This window comes from Gallus gallus, chromosome Z (assembly GCF_016699485.2).
Source record: "Gallus gallus isolate bGalGal1 chromosome Z, bGalGal1.mat.broiler.GRCg7b, whole genome shotgun sequence".
NCBI lineage: Eukaryota > Metazoa > Chordata > Aves > Galliformes > Phasianidae > Gallus > Gallus gallus.
Genome location: NC_052572.1, coordinates 55,557,032 through 55,572,131, shown reverse-complemented (window position 1 = coordinate 55,572,131; position 15,100 = coordinate 55,557,032). Strand labels below are relative to the sequence as shown.

Below are 15,100 nucleotides of genomic sequence, written 5' to 3'. Positions count from 1 at the left end.
AAGCCAATGATGACATCACAGAAGGTTACCAGGTTGGTTGGTTGTGATTTCGCCTAGGTGAATCCATGTTGACTACTCCTGATAACCTTCGTTTCTTCCACTTGCTTGGAGATGACATCCAGAACAAGTTACTCCAGCCCCTTTCCAGGTATGGAGGTGAGGCTGACTGCCCTGTAGTTGTCCAAATCCTCCTTCTAGACCTCCTTAAAAACACTGGCTATCCTCCAGTCTTAAGGCACCTCTTCCACTCTCCAAGACCTTTCAAAGATGATAAAGAGCAGTTCACCAGTCACTCCTGCCAGCTCCCTCAGCACACACGGGTACATCCAATCCAGGGCCCATGGATTTGTATGAGCTGATTTTGGCTAGATGCTCTCTGATCAGATCCTCCTAAACCAAGGGCAAGTCATCCTTCCTTCAGACTCTTTCTCTTACCTCCATGGTCTGGGATTCCCAAGGAGCAGTCTCAGTAGTGGAGGCTGAAGCAAAGAAAGCATTCAGTAACTCCACCTCCTCAGAGCTCCCTGCTACCAGCACATCCATCTCATTGAGCAGCAGATCTCCATTTCCCCTGGTCTTCCTTTTGCTGTTGACTTGCTTAAAGATGCCTTTCTTGTTATCCTTGACCTTCCCTTTGAGTTTATCCATGAGCTCCTTGCTCATCCATGCATATCTCCTGCCTCCTTCCCTGACTTTTTACTCTTAGATATACACCAATCTTGGACTTGGAATAAATGGCATTTAAGTATTGACCAGCTTGGCCCCTTTACTTTCCAGCACTCTAGCTTGTGGGGTAGCTCCAAGTAGGTCTTTCAAAAGGTCAAAGTTGGCTTTCCTGAAGTGTAGCGTTGCAATCCTACGTATTGCTTTGCTTCTTCCACACAGGCTCCTGAATGCCACAATCTCATGATCTCTGCATCCCAAGCTGCCCCTAAACTTCATGTCCCCAACCAGACATTCCTTATTTGTATCAACAAGGTCCAGCAGTGCACCTCACCTCGTTGGCTCCTCCACCACCTGCATGAAGAAGTTATCTTCGGTGCATTTACAGTAACCTCCTGGACCATATGTGCCTGGCAGTGTTTCTTATCCAACAAATATTAGGATGATTGAAGTTCCCTGTAAGAACCAGTGTCTGTTCAAATTACCTCCAGCTGCCTGTAAAAGGCCTCATCAACTTCCTCCTACTGATCAGGTGGCCTGTAGTAAGCATTAGTAGTAAACATTCACAACAGTATTGACGTGCGGAATTAAACTCTATAACCACAAAGTACTTATAAAATCAGGTATGTTTAATCAACACTGTGCAGATGCCGGGTGCAAGGGGGATAGCTCCTCCTAACTTGCACACCAGCAAACAAAAGCGCTACAGATTTGTAAGCCAAGGCCATACATATTCAGCAGACTTCCTGGAAGCCATCTACATATTCATTATCCTTCCAGGAATTCATTTACATACGAACCCTCCCCTGGCGCATGCGCTGTCTGTAGTAGGGGTCTCCCTCTGGTGGTCGTGGGGATAAAGTCAGAAGTCTTCCTCGCGAAGGCTCGACGTCTTCCTTGGTCTGACCTTTTTACAGTGCATTCAAGCCGGTCAAAGCCATTCATTCCATATTGTTCCTTTCTATGTGTTTGCACAGCTGACCAAGAAATGTCGAGATGTCCTCCTCCTTCCCTGGTTTCTAAAGCTAGCTTATTCAACCCCTATGTGTTCAAACACTAGACCCACCCGAGCTCCTGATCTCAGTGTCACCTATGTTACCCTGCTCCTTAATTCGCATCTACAAGCTCTCCATTCATTCATTATTTAGTCCAGTCATCAACTCATTCCTATCATGCCCACTAAACCATGTCACTTGGTGTCATGTCTAAACAGTTCTTGAACATCTCCAGGGTTGGTGATTCAACCACCTCACGGGGCAACCTGTTCCAACACCTCACCACTCCTTCTGAGAAGAAATTTGTTCTGATATCCAGATATCCAAACCAATTTGCACCTTCCCTGGTGCAAATTAAGGCCATTACCTCTTGTCCTATCACTGTTACCTGGGAGAAGAGGCTGACTCCCACCTCACTATAACCTCCTTTCAAGTAGTTGTAGAGAGTGATAAGGTCTCCCCTGAGCCTTCTCTTCTCCAGACTGAAGAATTCCAGCTCCCTAAGCTGCTCCTCATAATACTTCTATTCCAGACACTTCACAGCTTTGTTGCCCTTCTCTGGATACGCTTCAGAGCCTTGATGCCTTTTTTGTAGTAAGGGGCCCAAAACTGAACACAGCACTCGAGGTACGGCCTCACCAGTGCTGAGTACAGAGGGATGATAACCTCTCTAGTCCTGCAGACTACACTGTTTCTAAGTCAGGATGCCCTTGGCTTTCTTGCCCACCTGGGCACACTGATGGCTCACGTTCAGCCAGCTGTGAATTAACACCCCCAAATCCTTTTCTTCCCACAGCTTGCCAGCCACTCTGCACTGGGCCTGTAGCAATGTATGGGGTTGGTGTGACCAAAGTGCAGGACCTGACACTTGATCTTCTTAAAACTCACACCATTGGCCTCAGCTCATCAATCCAGCCTGTCCAGATCCCTCTGAGCTTTCCTACCCTCAGGCAGATAAACATTTCCTCTCAACTTGGTGTCATCTGCAAACTTAATGAGGGTGCACTCAATCTCCTCATCCAGATCACTAACAGATCACCAACAGTACCCTTTCTATCATGGTGATTCTCTCCAAGGGCTCTTCCTTTCTGTCCAAAGGACAGTTCTTTCCTTTAGGAAAGGGAAAGAGGGGGAAAGGGGAAGGGAGGATGTTGGGGTTGGGGGTGCCAGGCTTTCCCGATGCCTCTTCAGGCACTTCCGTAGTCATGTCATGATTTGTTCTCTGGTTTGATCAGTCTCATGCAGGATATTCTTGCAGTGCATATGAGCATGTGACAAAACATTACATATATATTCATACTGGCTAAACATAAATATTTAACTTCTCCTCCTTAAATTCTCTATCACTCAGGTCCTGTCTGTCCAGCACCAAGCATTAGTAGTCTTCCAATATAACAAGCCTACTGATATCCTTGTAAAGGCATTATCACACTGTTTGGGAGTGGGATGTCTAACTTGCCTTTAACTCAAGGCTTGGAGGTATTCCAGACAGCTGGACAGACAAGAGCTGCAGTCTTTGTCCCTATAAATTACTTCATCTACCTAATCTCTGTGACTATAAATCACTTCACCTGAGCATGGGAAGACTAGTAGAGACTCCTGACGAAGTAAAAAGACTCCCCTTGAAAAGAACTATTAGTAAAATAGTTATATTGTTAGTTCTAATGCAGAAACAACATTCCATTCCTACAAGAGGGAAGGGATTGTCTCCTTGTGCTCTGCCCTTGTGGGGCCCATTTGCAGTACCGTGTCTAGGCCTGGGCCCCCTAGCACAGGAAAGATGTGTAGCTGATGGAGAGGGTCCAGAGGATGGCCACAAGGGTGATCAGAGGGCTGAAGCACCTCTCTCATAAAGAAAGGCTGAGGGAGCTGGGCTTGTTCAGCCTGGAAGAGAAGGTTCCAGGGAGACATCACTGTTGCTTTTCAGTGTTTAAAGAAGCCTATAAATAAGATAGTAACCAACTTTTCATGTAGAATGTTAGTGGTAGAACAATGGGCAATAGTTTTAAACAAAAGAAGGGAGATTTAGATATTAGGAGGAAACTCTTTACTCAGAGGGTGGTGAGGCCACGGCACAGCTGCCCAGAGAAGCTGTGATGCCCCATCCCTGGAGGCGCTCAAGGCCAGGTTGGATGGGACTCTGAGAAGCCTGAACTGGTGGGGAGCAGTCCTGCCCATGGCAGGGGGATCGGAACTGGGTGAGCTTTCAGATCCCTTCCAACCTAAGCCATTCTAGGATTCTATAATACAATAAATTCCCCTAGGGAATAAATAGTAAGTGGTGAATTATTCAAAGTACTTCCTTATGCTGGATACCTTCGTCTTCCCCAACATGAGACAACTTTCATGTTCTTTCATGCTGATGGAGATATCAGCTGAACTTGGAGACATCTGAGTAATAGAGATGTTTGCACCAGAGCCAACATTTATGGGAGAAGTCTATTGCAAGCACATTAACTTAACCAACTATTTCATAATATTCTACTATAACTTCATGTACTCTATGTCTTGAACAGGATGAGGAGCATTTGCAGATCTACACCCTTAATGTAAGAAATGCTCCCACTGTTTATGAAATAGATACTGTGATATTCTGGAGAAGTTGTTTGTTGGGTACTATTTCTAAAAGACGTCTGAAAAACACAGTATTTCTAGGAGTACTGAGTTAAACAGTACAACAATTACTGTTGAGAATCCGTCAAGTAAGAAATTTGCTTCTGAAAAGAAAGGCAGATGCTAGAAGATGTACACAGCTGGCAGTTAAAACTTTGATGATATAATGGCTACTGTGAGGGAATAAGTGGGAAATTTTCTCTACAGCCTGCACTGCACAGCCTGCCTTCTCAGTGCAAGACTGGGAAAGATTCACATTCTCACCTGGTCAGTGGGTTACATTAGAGAAAAATGCTGCTTTATATCAGCTGAGTAGCTGCTAAATTGATTTACAGTGCCATCCTCATAAGAACTCCTAGACTGTTAAATCATCATAGAATCATGGAATGGCCTGGGTTGAAAAGGACCACAATGATCATCAAGTTTCAACCCCCCTGCTATGTGCAGGGTCGCCAACCACTAGACCAGGCTGCCCAGAGCCACATCCAGCCTGGCCTTGAATGCCTCCAGGGATGGGGCAGCCACAACCTCCTTGGGCAACCTGTTCCAGTGTGTCACCATTCTCTGAGTGAAAAATTTCCTCCTAATATCTAACCTAAACCTCCCCATCTTAGTTTAAAAGCATTCCCCCTTGTCCTATCACTATCCACCCTCATAAACAATTGTACCTTCTCCTTTTTATACACTCCCTTCAAATACTGGAAGGCCACAATGAGGTCTCCCCGGAGCCTTCTCTTTTCTAAGCTGAACAATCCCCATTCCTTCAATCTTCCCTCACAGGAGTGGTGCTCCAGTGCTCTGATCATCTTAGTGGCCCTCCTCTGGACTCATTACAAGAGCTCTGTGTCTTTCTTGTACTGGGGGCCCCAGGCCTGGACACAGTACTCCAGAAGGGGCCTCACAAGAGCTGAGTAGACAGGCACAATCACCTCCCTCTCCCTGCTGTCCACCCCTTTGTTAATGCAGCCCAGAACACAGATGGCCTTCTGGGCTGCAAGTGCACACTGCCGGCTCATGTCCAGCTTCTCGTCCACCAGGACCCCCAGGTCCTTCTCCCCAGGGCCTCTCTCAAGGATATCTTCCCCCAGTTTGTATAAATACCTGGGATTGCCCTGACCCAACTGCAGCACCCGGCACTTGGCCTTGTTGAATCTCATTAGGTTCCAATGGGCCCACTTCTCCAGGATGTCCAGGACCCTCTGGATGTCTTCCCTTCCCTCCTGTGTATCCACTGCACTGCTCAGCTTGGTGTCATCCGCAGACTTGCTGAGGGTGCACTTGATGCCATCGTCTGTGTCATTGTTGAAGATGTTGAAGAGCACCGGTCCCAAGACCAATGTCTGAGGAACACCGCTTGTGACTGGCCTTCGCCCTGCCTCAGAACCATTGATAACAACCCTTTGGCTGCATCCAGCCAACCAATTCCTAATCCATCGAACTGTCCATCCTTTACACCCATACCTCTCCAATTTAGAGAGAAGGATGTGGTGAGGGACCATGTCAAAGGCTTTGCAGAAATCCAGGTAGATGACATCCACCACCCTTCCCCCTTCCACCGAAGCAAGTCAAATCAGTAAAATTAGCAGTCCCAGTCTTGTCTGTTTTAATTTTCACTCTATAGATGTTGCTTCATGCAAAGATTGGTTAAGAGCAGTGCATAGGATGCACTGTAAACTGATGTTCATCTCTCCTGATCCCATACTGTGACCTAGCATTGTTAAGGACATCCTGGAGCAATAGACATTAAAATTCATCACCTCAAGAAAGTAGAAAAGCAAGGTTAAAAAATTGAGGTTGCTTGATTTGTGCATGTATTCATTACAGTCACTGTAGAAACTGATATTGCAAGATAAGGTGGAAATATGTAGGTCATTCAGAATGTGTTCTTCCCTGTTTTGGAAGCTGGTTTTCTTTTTCCTGCACTTGGGAGATAGGGTAAAGACTGACACTGGGAGAGAGTGGATGTGACAGGTGATGAAAGAGAATGAGAATGGAAGTGACTATTGTAGCAAAGCCTCCGAATTAACAACAGATGAAAAGAAGCCTGAAATAATTCAGGGATGAAATACAGGCAATGTTTGTCTCTAGTAAGGCAAAAGATATAGTGCAATTAAAGCTGAAGTTCAATTCTACAAGTTGGACTACTCATTCATTTTGGAAGAGTGTGGTAATGAAAGATGCATATAACGTATCTCAGATCAAGACTGCTGTGTAAGCAGTTTGACTTCTGTAATATTGCAAGCTTCATCTATGACAATGTGTATTCTCTTCTTCTGATTAAGTCCAGCCCACACACGGACAAAGCTTTTTGGAGAGCTGAGGTCAGATATGCCCTCAGCTGTCAAAGGCTGAAAAATACCAATAGTAGCTAAGAAGTGAGCCAAAATGGATTGGTGCAATATAGCCTAATGTGCTACACCTCTCTTAACAACTTTATTGGACCTATATAGATATTATAAAAATATTGAACTTCTATAAAAACAGACTTGCTAAGCAAGGGTCAAATTCCAATAACTTAACATGCTTCTAATTTCTTTTTTCTTCTACCACTTTGTTACTTCAGCTGTTGACAGACTAATAGCTGCTCCATAGCTGGCACTTGGGAACAACATACTGCTTCCTGGTGCCTAATAAGAAAGATCAGCTGGCTTGCTGTCCCTTTTGCTTGCACCTTATAATGTTATTCACACCTGGGTGAGCATGGCATAATATGCTTCCATTCCAGTTTCAGAGCACATCAAACACTTTTGTTACACCTTTATGTATGTGATAATTGTTAGGAAAAGTAGAAGGCAGTGCAGAATAAAAGTTCTGTAAGGAATGCATCATGGTAATTTTGTCTCAGATGATAACCAGCTCAGCAAAGTCAGAAATATTTAACTACAGATTCCTCCCCTCCATAGCCCCAGTTCTGGAATTCATTCTCCGCTCCATATTTCTGTTTCCTACGCTGGTAGAAATGTTTTAAGCAGATCACTGATCTGCCACGGATGAAGGTTAAGGAAAAAAAAAAGGTATGAAAGTCATATATACATACACCTATATTTCAGGAGATCATTAACTATTGGCCTGTTGTATTGTAAACAACATGTAAGGGAGAGTCTGGCTTTTTTTTTTTTTTTTTTTTTTGCAACATTTTGTAAAGGAACTCAGTTTTCCCAAGGGCATAAAGCGTGACTGAAGTTGTTTAAGCTATGGCAATTATCACATGTAAAGTGAAGGATAAACTAAAAGCTGAAAAGCTGGTGTATGCCTTATAAATAGAGGCAAGAAATAGAGGGAAGAAAGTGGTAAATCCAGAATTTTTCATTTAATGTACTCTGCATGTCTTGGGTTATGCAGTGTAGTGTGAGAGCTGTTTGTTATTACAGTTTAACTAGTTTCCCTAAGTACCTTAAGGGCCACCTGCAGGTCAAAGTACTGTTACAGTTAGTTACACAAAAGGAGGACAAAATTATCATTAATGCCCTGAAGACATTAATAGCTGTTAGCCAAAGCAGAGATTACGCCTCTTTTTATTTAAAACTCCAAGAATCCTTTGAATGCTGTGCAGATTTATATCACTGTAGAATTTGCCCCCTATTTTTATAGATACAGCTGGATGTTGTAGCTTCCAACAACATCTAAAGATGGCCTAGTCTCTTGCTAAGCTGCAGCTCCATTGCTTGCAGCTCCTGCTGCCCTTTGGATGGCTTGTTGGGCAGCCCCTTCGCTGGGAACTGCAGCTTCCCAACGTGCTGCACTTTGGACACTGAGTTAAGGTAGTGAGACAGTCATTTCATTCCCAAAGACTGAAATGTTCAACTTTTGCCTCTTGTCACTCAGCAGGTGCATCAGCATTTCATCATTACACCTTTCCAGCTGCTATTCCTTGGGTTGTTGCTGCTCTCTCAGACAAGTGGCAACTCTTTGCTAGTGAAAGGTAGAGCACCATGTCTCTATGTGCATGGGTGAGTGGGTGGGATCTGTTTGTGCCTGGGACCTGCCGATTTAGTTTTCTGACTGGCAGGAGCAGACTCTCTCCAGACAGGCACATCTTCTTTTCAACCTTCAGTATCTGAACACTGCCACACTTATGCTCTTAGATGTCAAAGTCTTCTATGTGTGACAGCCAGTCCTGCAATGACCGCAAGTCCCTCTCACTGATCTTAGTGTGTTTGTATTGTACTTAAGGTCTGACCTTTAAATTGCCCTCAAATTCTGACTTGCTGATTGTCCACATTGCAGAGTCCTTCGCTTGACTCCTAGTAGCTGTACAGCACTTCCGCAGGCTTTGTTCCACAATACATGACATTACCTCTTCTCCTTGCACCTTTGCATGTCAGGTTTGCAATTTGTTGCTGTGAAGTCAAGCAAAAAATATCTCCTTTGTGCTACCCCATCTCCCAGATCTGAGACAGCCAGCATGGCTTCCCCAAGGGCAGATCTTGCCCGACCAATTTGGTGGCCTTTTATGATGGAGTGACAGCTTCGGTGGATGGGGGAAGGGCAATGGATGTCATCTACTTGGACTTCTGCAAGGCCTTTGACATGGTCCCTCATCACATCCTTCTCTCTAAATTGGAGAGGTATGGATGTGAAGGATCCACCAACTGTGTTCTGGGCTGCATTAAAAGAGGGGTGCCCAGCAGGGAGAGGGAGGTGATTGTGCCCCTCTACTCAGCTCTTGTGAGGCCCCTTCTGGAGTACTGTGTCCAGGCCTGGGGCCTCTAGTACAAGAAAGACACAGAGTTCTTGTAATGGGTCCAGAGGAGGGCCACTAAGATGATCAGAGGGTTGAAGCACCTCTCCTGTGAGGAAAGGTTGAAGGAACTGGGATTGTTTAGCTTAGAAAAGAGAAGGCTCTGGAGAGGCCTAATTGTGGCCTTCCAATATTTGAAGGGAGTGTATAAAAAGGAGAAGGTATGATTGTTTATGAGGGTGGATAGTGATAGGACAAGGGGGAATGGTTTTAAACTAAGATGGGGAGGTTTAGGTTAGATATTAGGAGGAAGTTTTTCACTCAGAGGGTGTTAAAGCACTGGAATGGGTTGCCCAAGGAGGTTGTGGCTGCCCCATCCCTTGAGGCATTCAAGGCCAGGCTAGATGTGGCTCTGGGCAGCCTGGTCTGGTGGTTGGTGACCCTACACATAGCAGGAGGGTTGAAACTCGATGATCATTGTGGTCCTTTTCAACCCAGGCCATTCTGTGATTCTATTATTTAGGGCAAAGCCCAGTAGAGAACAGGCTATCTAGAAGAGTTCTGATTAAGAAGATCAGCACATAAAGTTGCATGTTGGGAGTTAGGTGAGGGAAGAAAGAGGACAAACAGCTTGCTTGGCACAAGCAGGAGAAAGGAAGTTAGTACTGTAACCTTGTGATGAAAGAATAATTTGAAAGTCTGATAGCTCTCTTTTCTTGGTGCCATTTTGAAACAACACATCCTTTTCAGAGCAGAAGAAGAATCTCAGCTAAGAGTTAGGCCTGGAGCACTTTAATTTTGCATGAGTATCAACAAAAATATAAAAGTATCCTGTAGCTTTTGGTCAGTAAGTGCTATGACAAGTTTTGCTAGTCCCCCAAAATTCAATTTTAAAAAGTAAAATATTTTAAATAACATAAGTGTTGAACTAATAACCCAGAAAATGCCTTCCTAAAAAGGCATTTTAGTTATGTTTCTTCTACTTTTAGAAAACAGACTTTTTTTTGCAGATCTCAAGTCTGGTGGACTACCATGCCAGGGGATCATGTGTTTTGTGTTTAAATTCACTAATGTAGCAAGCTATTTAACAAATACAGTTTAGAGATAAGATTTTGGTAATGCCAGGAATTACTGTCAGATAGGAAGAGGACTGTACTGTCAGCCTGGAATATCGGTTTACCTAATTGCCACACAAGCACTGGGGGGAGTGGTCTCTAGAGCAGATCATAGAGTTCTTGAGTCCAGTAAGTTGGAAAAGACCTTCAAGATCTCCAGGTCAAATTTTTAACCTGACCTATCAAGTCTCAACTCTAAACCATATCCTTTCGTGCCATGTCCATTTACCTATTAAATACCTCCAGAGATGGAAACTCCACTTGCTAGGCAGCTCATTGCAATACTTCATGAGTCTCTATGATGAAACTTGTCCTAGCATCAAATCTAAACCTCCTCTGGAGCAACTTGAGACTGCTTCTTCATGTCCTATCACTTGTCACTTGAGAAAAGACAATTTTCTCTTTACAACCTCCTTTCAGATACTTGTAGAATTGTAGAGATATGTATTATCTACCAGATGAATAATAGCTAGGATAACCACAAAGGCAGTGGAATAAAGCACAGCTCAGTGAAGAACAACCAACATTGCTCCATCAATAAATTCTGATGCTATAGAACCTCTGCTTCTTTGGATACCCCCATTCTAAGAAGATAATAGTCTGAATTATTGTTAAATCTTAATAAGCCAGTCAGCAACAGGAGGAGCAAAAAAAGCACTTTTGACACATGAACCATTGCTATGTTTCAGATAACAAATTGTCTAGGAACAGACCTTCTTATGCCTAACGGCTTGTCAAAGATACAGCAGTGTCATAAGAGAGAGATGGATGATCTGGATAAAGGTATGCTGAAGCCATACAGCTTCAGATTCTCAGTTAGCAGGAACCCACAGATACGTCTGTTGGAACAAAGTTCCCTTCTATGCCTGTGCTTCTCTGCCATATCAGGCACTTTCACAGAGCAGTTCATATCTGCTGTAAATGTATACATGACCTACTAATGTATTGTAAGTCAAAGTTCATATTGACAGAGGGCTAAACCTCTATTGCTTTGCATTCTCTCCTGTTGCTGCAGAAATAAACTGCTTCAGGCCTGGTATGAATCCACAAAATAGATTGCATGTTTATTGCACAACAATTCTGACAAGGTTTGTAAGGAGAAAATAGGTCTGCTTTCACCCTTGTTGGAAATGAGCAACATGTTGTTTTCTTATTTAGTGGTTAACTCAGTGTGTTTATACCTTCCCCAAAGTAGTCATTGCCTACAGTTTAGCTTTGTGTTTGGTGTCAAACCTGTGTTAAAACTCTATGTCCATGTGCGCAGAGGGAAAGAAGATAAATAACGTAAAATAATAGAAGGACTGTGGAGGGAAGTTAAAAGACTGTCCTCTCTTTAATGTGGCTTAAGAGCTCCAGAGTCTCTTGGGCAGCTACTTCTCTTGGGCAGCTCCTCTTGTTAATTACTAGTGGTGAGAATGGATATCAACATCACATCAATAACAGCCGCCAGGAGCTTAAGTGCTTTTTCAGAGCCTATCCTGTTGATGATAGCTATTAAATTGAAATCTTAGCAACTCTGTGCAGGTTTGTTATTCCTGTTGATGTACGGTGTTTTGGGAAGATTTTGTTAAGCTCTTATTATCACAATTGTTTCATGAATGTAAACGCATTCACATAGCATCAGCTATACTAAAAATGTATTTTTATCTTTTTCTGCCTTTATATCCCTTACTGTCACTGGTGACTCCTGTGCACAACAGCTGAGAAATGAGCAGGATAGTTAAAGCTTGTTTTCTGTATTGCTGCTATGACTCCATATAGCTTCAGCATGAACTTTGCCTTTTCCTTTTTATTCTTGTGTTAAACATATTTTTTGTATCTCTCAACAGGTAAGTTTCAAGTATATCTCAAGTACCTGTTTGGTTTTTTTTTTCTGTATATTTTGTTTGTATTTTTTTAATGTTGGAGTCATAAACTTTACTATGTGTATATATTTTTTAACTGAGACATCACTGGGAAATCTGGATCTGATTTGGTGTCCTGCAGATGGATAGGGTATTTAACTAAAGAGTGAGGAAAAGCTACACTAGGAGCGCTTGTGTAAAAGTAAATGTAGCTCAGATTCTTCATTAACTATGCAAAGAAAGTGTGAATAGGTATTGTGGGATAGAAGCCTGTATTGCAGTTGCACCACTTAGGCATGAGGTGGCACAGCTAAGACTTGGTGTACAGCCCTGGGAAACTGGACTTCTGAGTTCTTTACTTTACCATCCTATTATTCTGCCAGTAAATCTCAGCAAACACATACTAACATAATTTTGTCAGCTGTGAGGCTGTTATTCTGATTTACATCATCAGAAGATCTACCTCACAGACTCATTAAAAATCAGTATAATGTGAATCATGTTGTATCATAATTCTTTCTAACCTTTGTATTCTATCTTCCCTAGCATGTGATACTGCATATCATTTTAGGAGCCAACCTAACTTCTTTTAATCTGTGACAATCCTTACTTAGTTTGGCTCTGAAATTAATCCAACTCAGCCATGATTTAGCAAGACACTCTATCAAGTGTATGTCTTAACTTGGAAGCATGTGAATGATCCTGTTGAAGTCAGAGTTTAGCATTTACGTAAGTGCCTGCCTTGACAGGGGACATAATTAAAGATCTAGAGCAATGTCATAGAATGACTTTTAACCCAACAACTGTGGGATTGAGTGCACCCTTAGCAAGTTCGCATATTACATAAATCTGACATGCTTGGGGAATGGGATGCCATGCAGAGAGACCCAGACCTGCTCAAGCAGTGGGCACAAGTGAACATCATGAGATTCAACAAATCCACAGTGTCTTGCAGCTGGGTTGTGGCAAACTCCACTATCACTACAAGCTGGGGGACAAAAGGATGGAGCACAGCCCTGATGGAAAGGATTTGGGGTACTGGTGGATGACAACTGGTCATGAGCCAGCAATGTGCCCTCACAGCCCAGAAAGCCAACCATATCCTGGGCTGCATCAAAAGCAATGTGCCCAGCAGGTCAGTGAGGTGATCCTGCCCCTCTGCTCTGTGCTGGTGAGGCCTCACCTGGAGAGCTGTGTCCAGATGTGTACAGGAGAGACACAGACCTGTTGGAGCATATCCAGAGGAGGGTCATGAGAATGATCCAAGGGGTGAAACACCTCTACTACAAGGACAGGCTGAGAGAGCTGGGGCTGTTCAGCCTGGAGAAGGCTGCAAGATGACCTGAGAGCGGCCTTTCATTATCTACAGAGGGACTGTAAGAAGGATGGGGACAGACAGTTGAACAGGATCTGTGGTGATAGGGGAAGGTGAAATGGTTTCAAACTAAAGAAGGGGAGATTTAGACTAAATAAAGAAATTATTTACAGTCAGGGTGGTGAGGCACTGGCACAGGTTGCCCAGAGAAGTGGTGGATGCCCTGTCCCAGGAGACACTCAAGGTCAGGCTGGAGGGGGCTCTGAGCACCTGATCGAGATGTTGAGAGATACCTGTAGGTATCCTTGGTCATTGCAGGGGATCTGGACTAGATGACTTTTAAAGGTCCCTACCAACTCAGATGCCTCTGTGATTCTATTATTGATACCAGAATTTCATCAGATTGCAGTTTCAGCTTCACTTAGAATGAAAAATATGCACAACCTTGTCTCAGGAGTAGCTTTTATTTTCAACCTGAACAAGATCCTTCTATTCTTTCCTTCTATTTTACATAGCCCTCATTCAGTCTCACCAAACAGTTGTGCAAGTAAAGTGCCTAGAATCCTTCTAGCATCCTGCAAACTTTCTGTCAGAACTCTCTGTCCTTGCAATGACTTTTCCTCCTTTGCCTTGTGACAGTGAAGGAAAAATGAGTAATTATTATTTGTTTAAACAACAGGAATGTGGTGAAAGAAGTTTAAACTATGCCATGAAGAACCATCATTTGCCACTTGATCCAAATGAATGCTGAATGTAAACAGCGAAACTTAATATTCAACATTCACCCTATTTTGGAGCAGCAGAAGCACCTCATTAAAAAAATTTCTGACATGTCAGTGAGGAATGAATTGTCATGCAGTGTGGTACTGCACAGACATAACAAGCAACTCCCTGCTGGTGTAACGCATGGAAGATGATACATAGAATGAGACAAACAATAACTCCTTAGGGAATAAGATACTTCAGGCTTGATCCTGAGGCGGTGTTAGAGTCATATATCTCCACTGAATGAAACGGAACTCAACAGATTTACAGCAGTCTGGGTGCCAGCTCTTCCTCATTAGTGACCTGAGATGATACTCTCTCCATTAAAACTTTTTCCTCTGCTGCTTAATAAAATTACTCTGCCTGCTATGTCGAGTTTCTCCATTGTTAGCTGTCTGCTGCTGAGACTTACCTTTCTGCTTAGAGTGGTACTCTACCCTTCTGTTTCCTCTTTCTTCAGAGCTGAAACTTGACATGCCATTCTTTCCTGTGCTTGTGAATGTATCCTGACAGTGCTTTTTTTTTGTTGATGGTCCTCAACAACTTGTAAAGGGACCAAAGAAAATCACTACCTGTTCAGAAGGCTTAAATTTACCATATGGGCATCCGTATTTTCTCCAAATTGATGGAGCTTTAACGTCAGAGTCCTATTGGTTAACTTGAAACTTGTTTGAGGAGACAGCAGTGAATGGCGGGAGGGTAGAAAACAGCAATCTGGAAAGGAGAGGTCCAGATTTATGTAAGGAGAAACTGTACTGTTATGAGGACAGACAAGCAGTACAGCAGACTGCTCAGAGTAGTTGTGCCATCTCCATCCTTAAAGGTTTAAGGACAAATCCATGAGGACCCTGATTCGGTCTCATGGCTGACCCTGCTTTGGGTTATAAGTTGGACTAGAGGCCTCCAGTATTGCCTTAACAACCCAAATTAAACACAGATCATATAACTGCAAATGAGGAGTCTTTCTGGGCCATTCAGTACCATCTATAATGTGTTCTGAGAATTTAATGGAAATTTTTAGGTCACCAGGATCCAAATCCAGGTGCAAACATACACTTGTAGATCAGAAAACCAAAGGAATATTGTGTGGTTTGTGACTTCATGATAAA

The 15,100-nt window shown here is 43.3% G+C and overlaps 1 long non-coding RNA gene across 1 annotated transcript; it reads left to right on the top strand.

Moving 5' to 3' along the window:
• The first annotated feature begins 11 nt into the window (after positions 1 to 11).
• Positions 12 to 14,057, top strand: LOC121108340. Its single transcript, XR_005842784.2, has 2 exons — positions 12 to 148; positions 13,906 to 14,057. It is a non-coding gene; the product is annotated as an uncharacterized LOC121108340 (long non-coding RNA).
• The last annotated feature ends 1,043 nt before the right edge of the window (positions 14,058 to 15,100 follow it).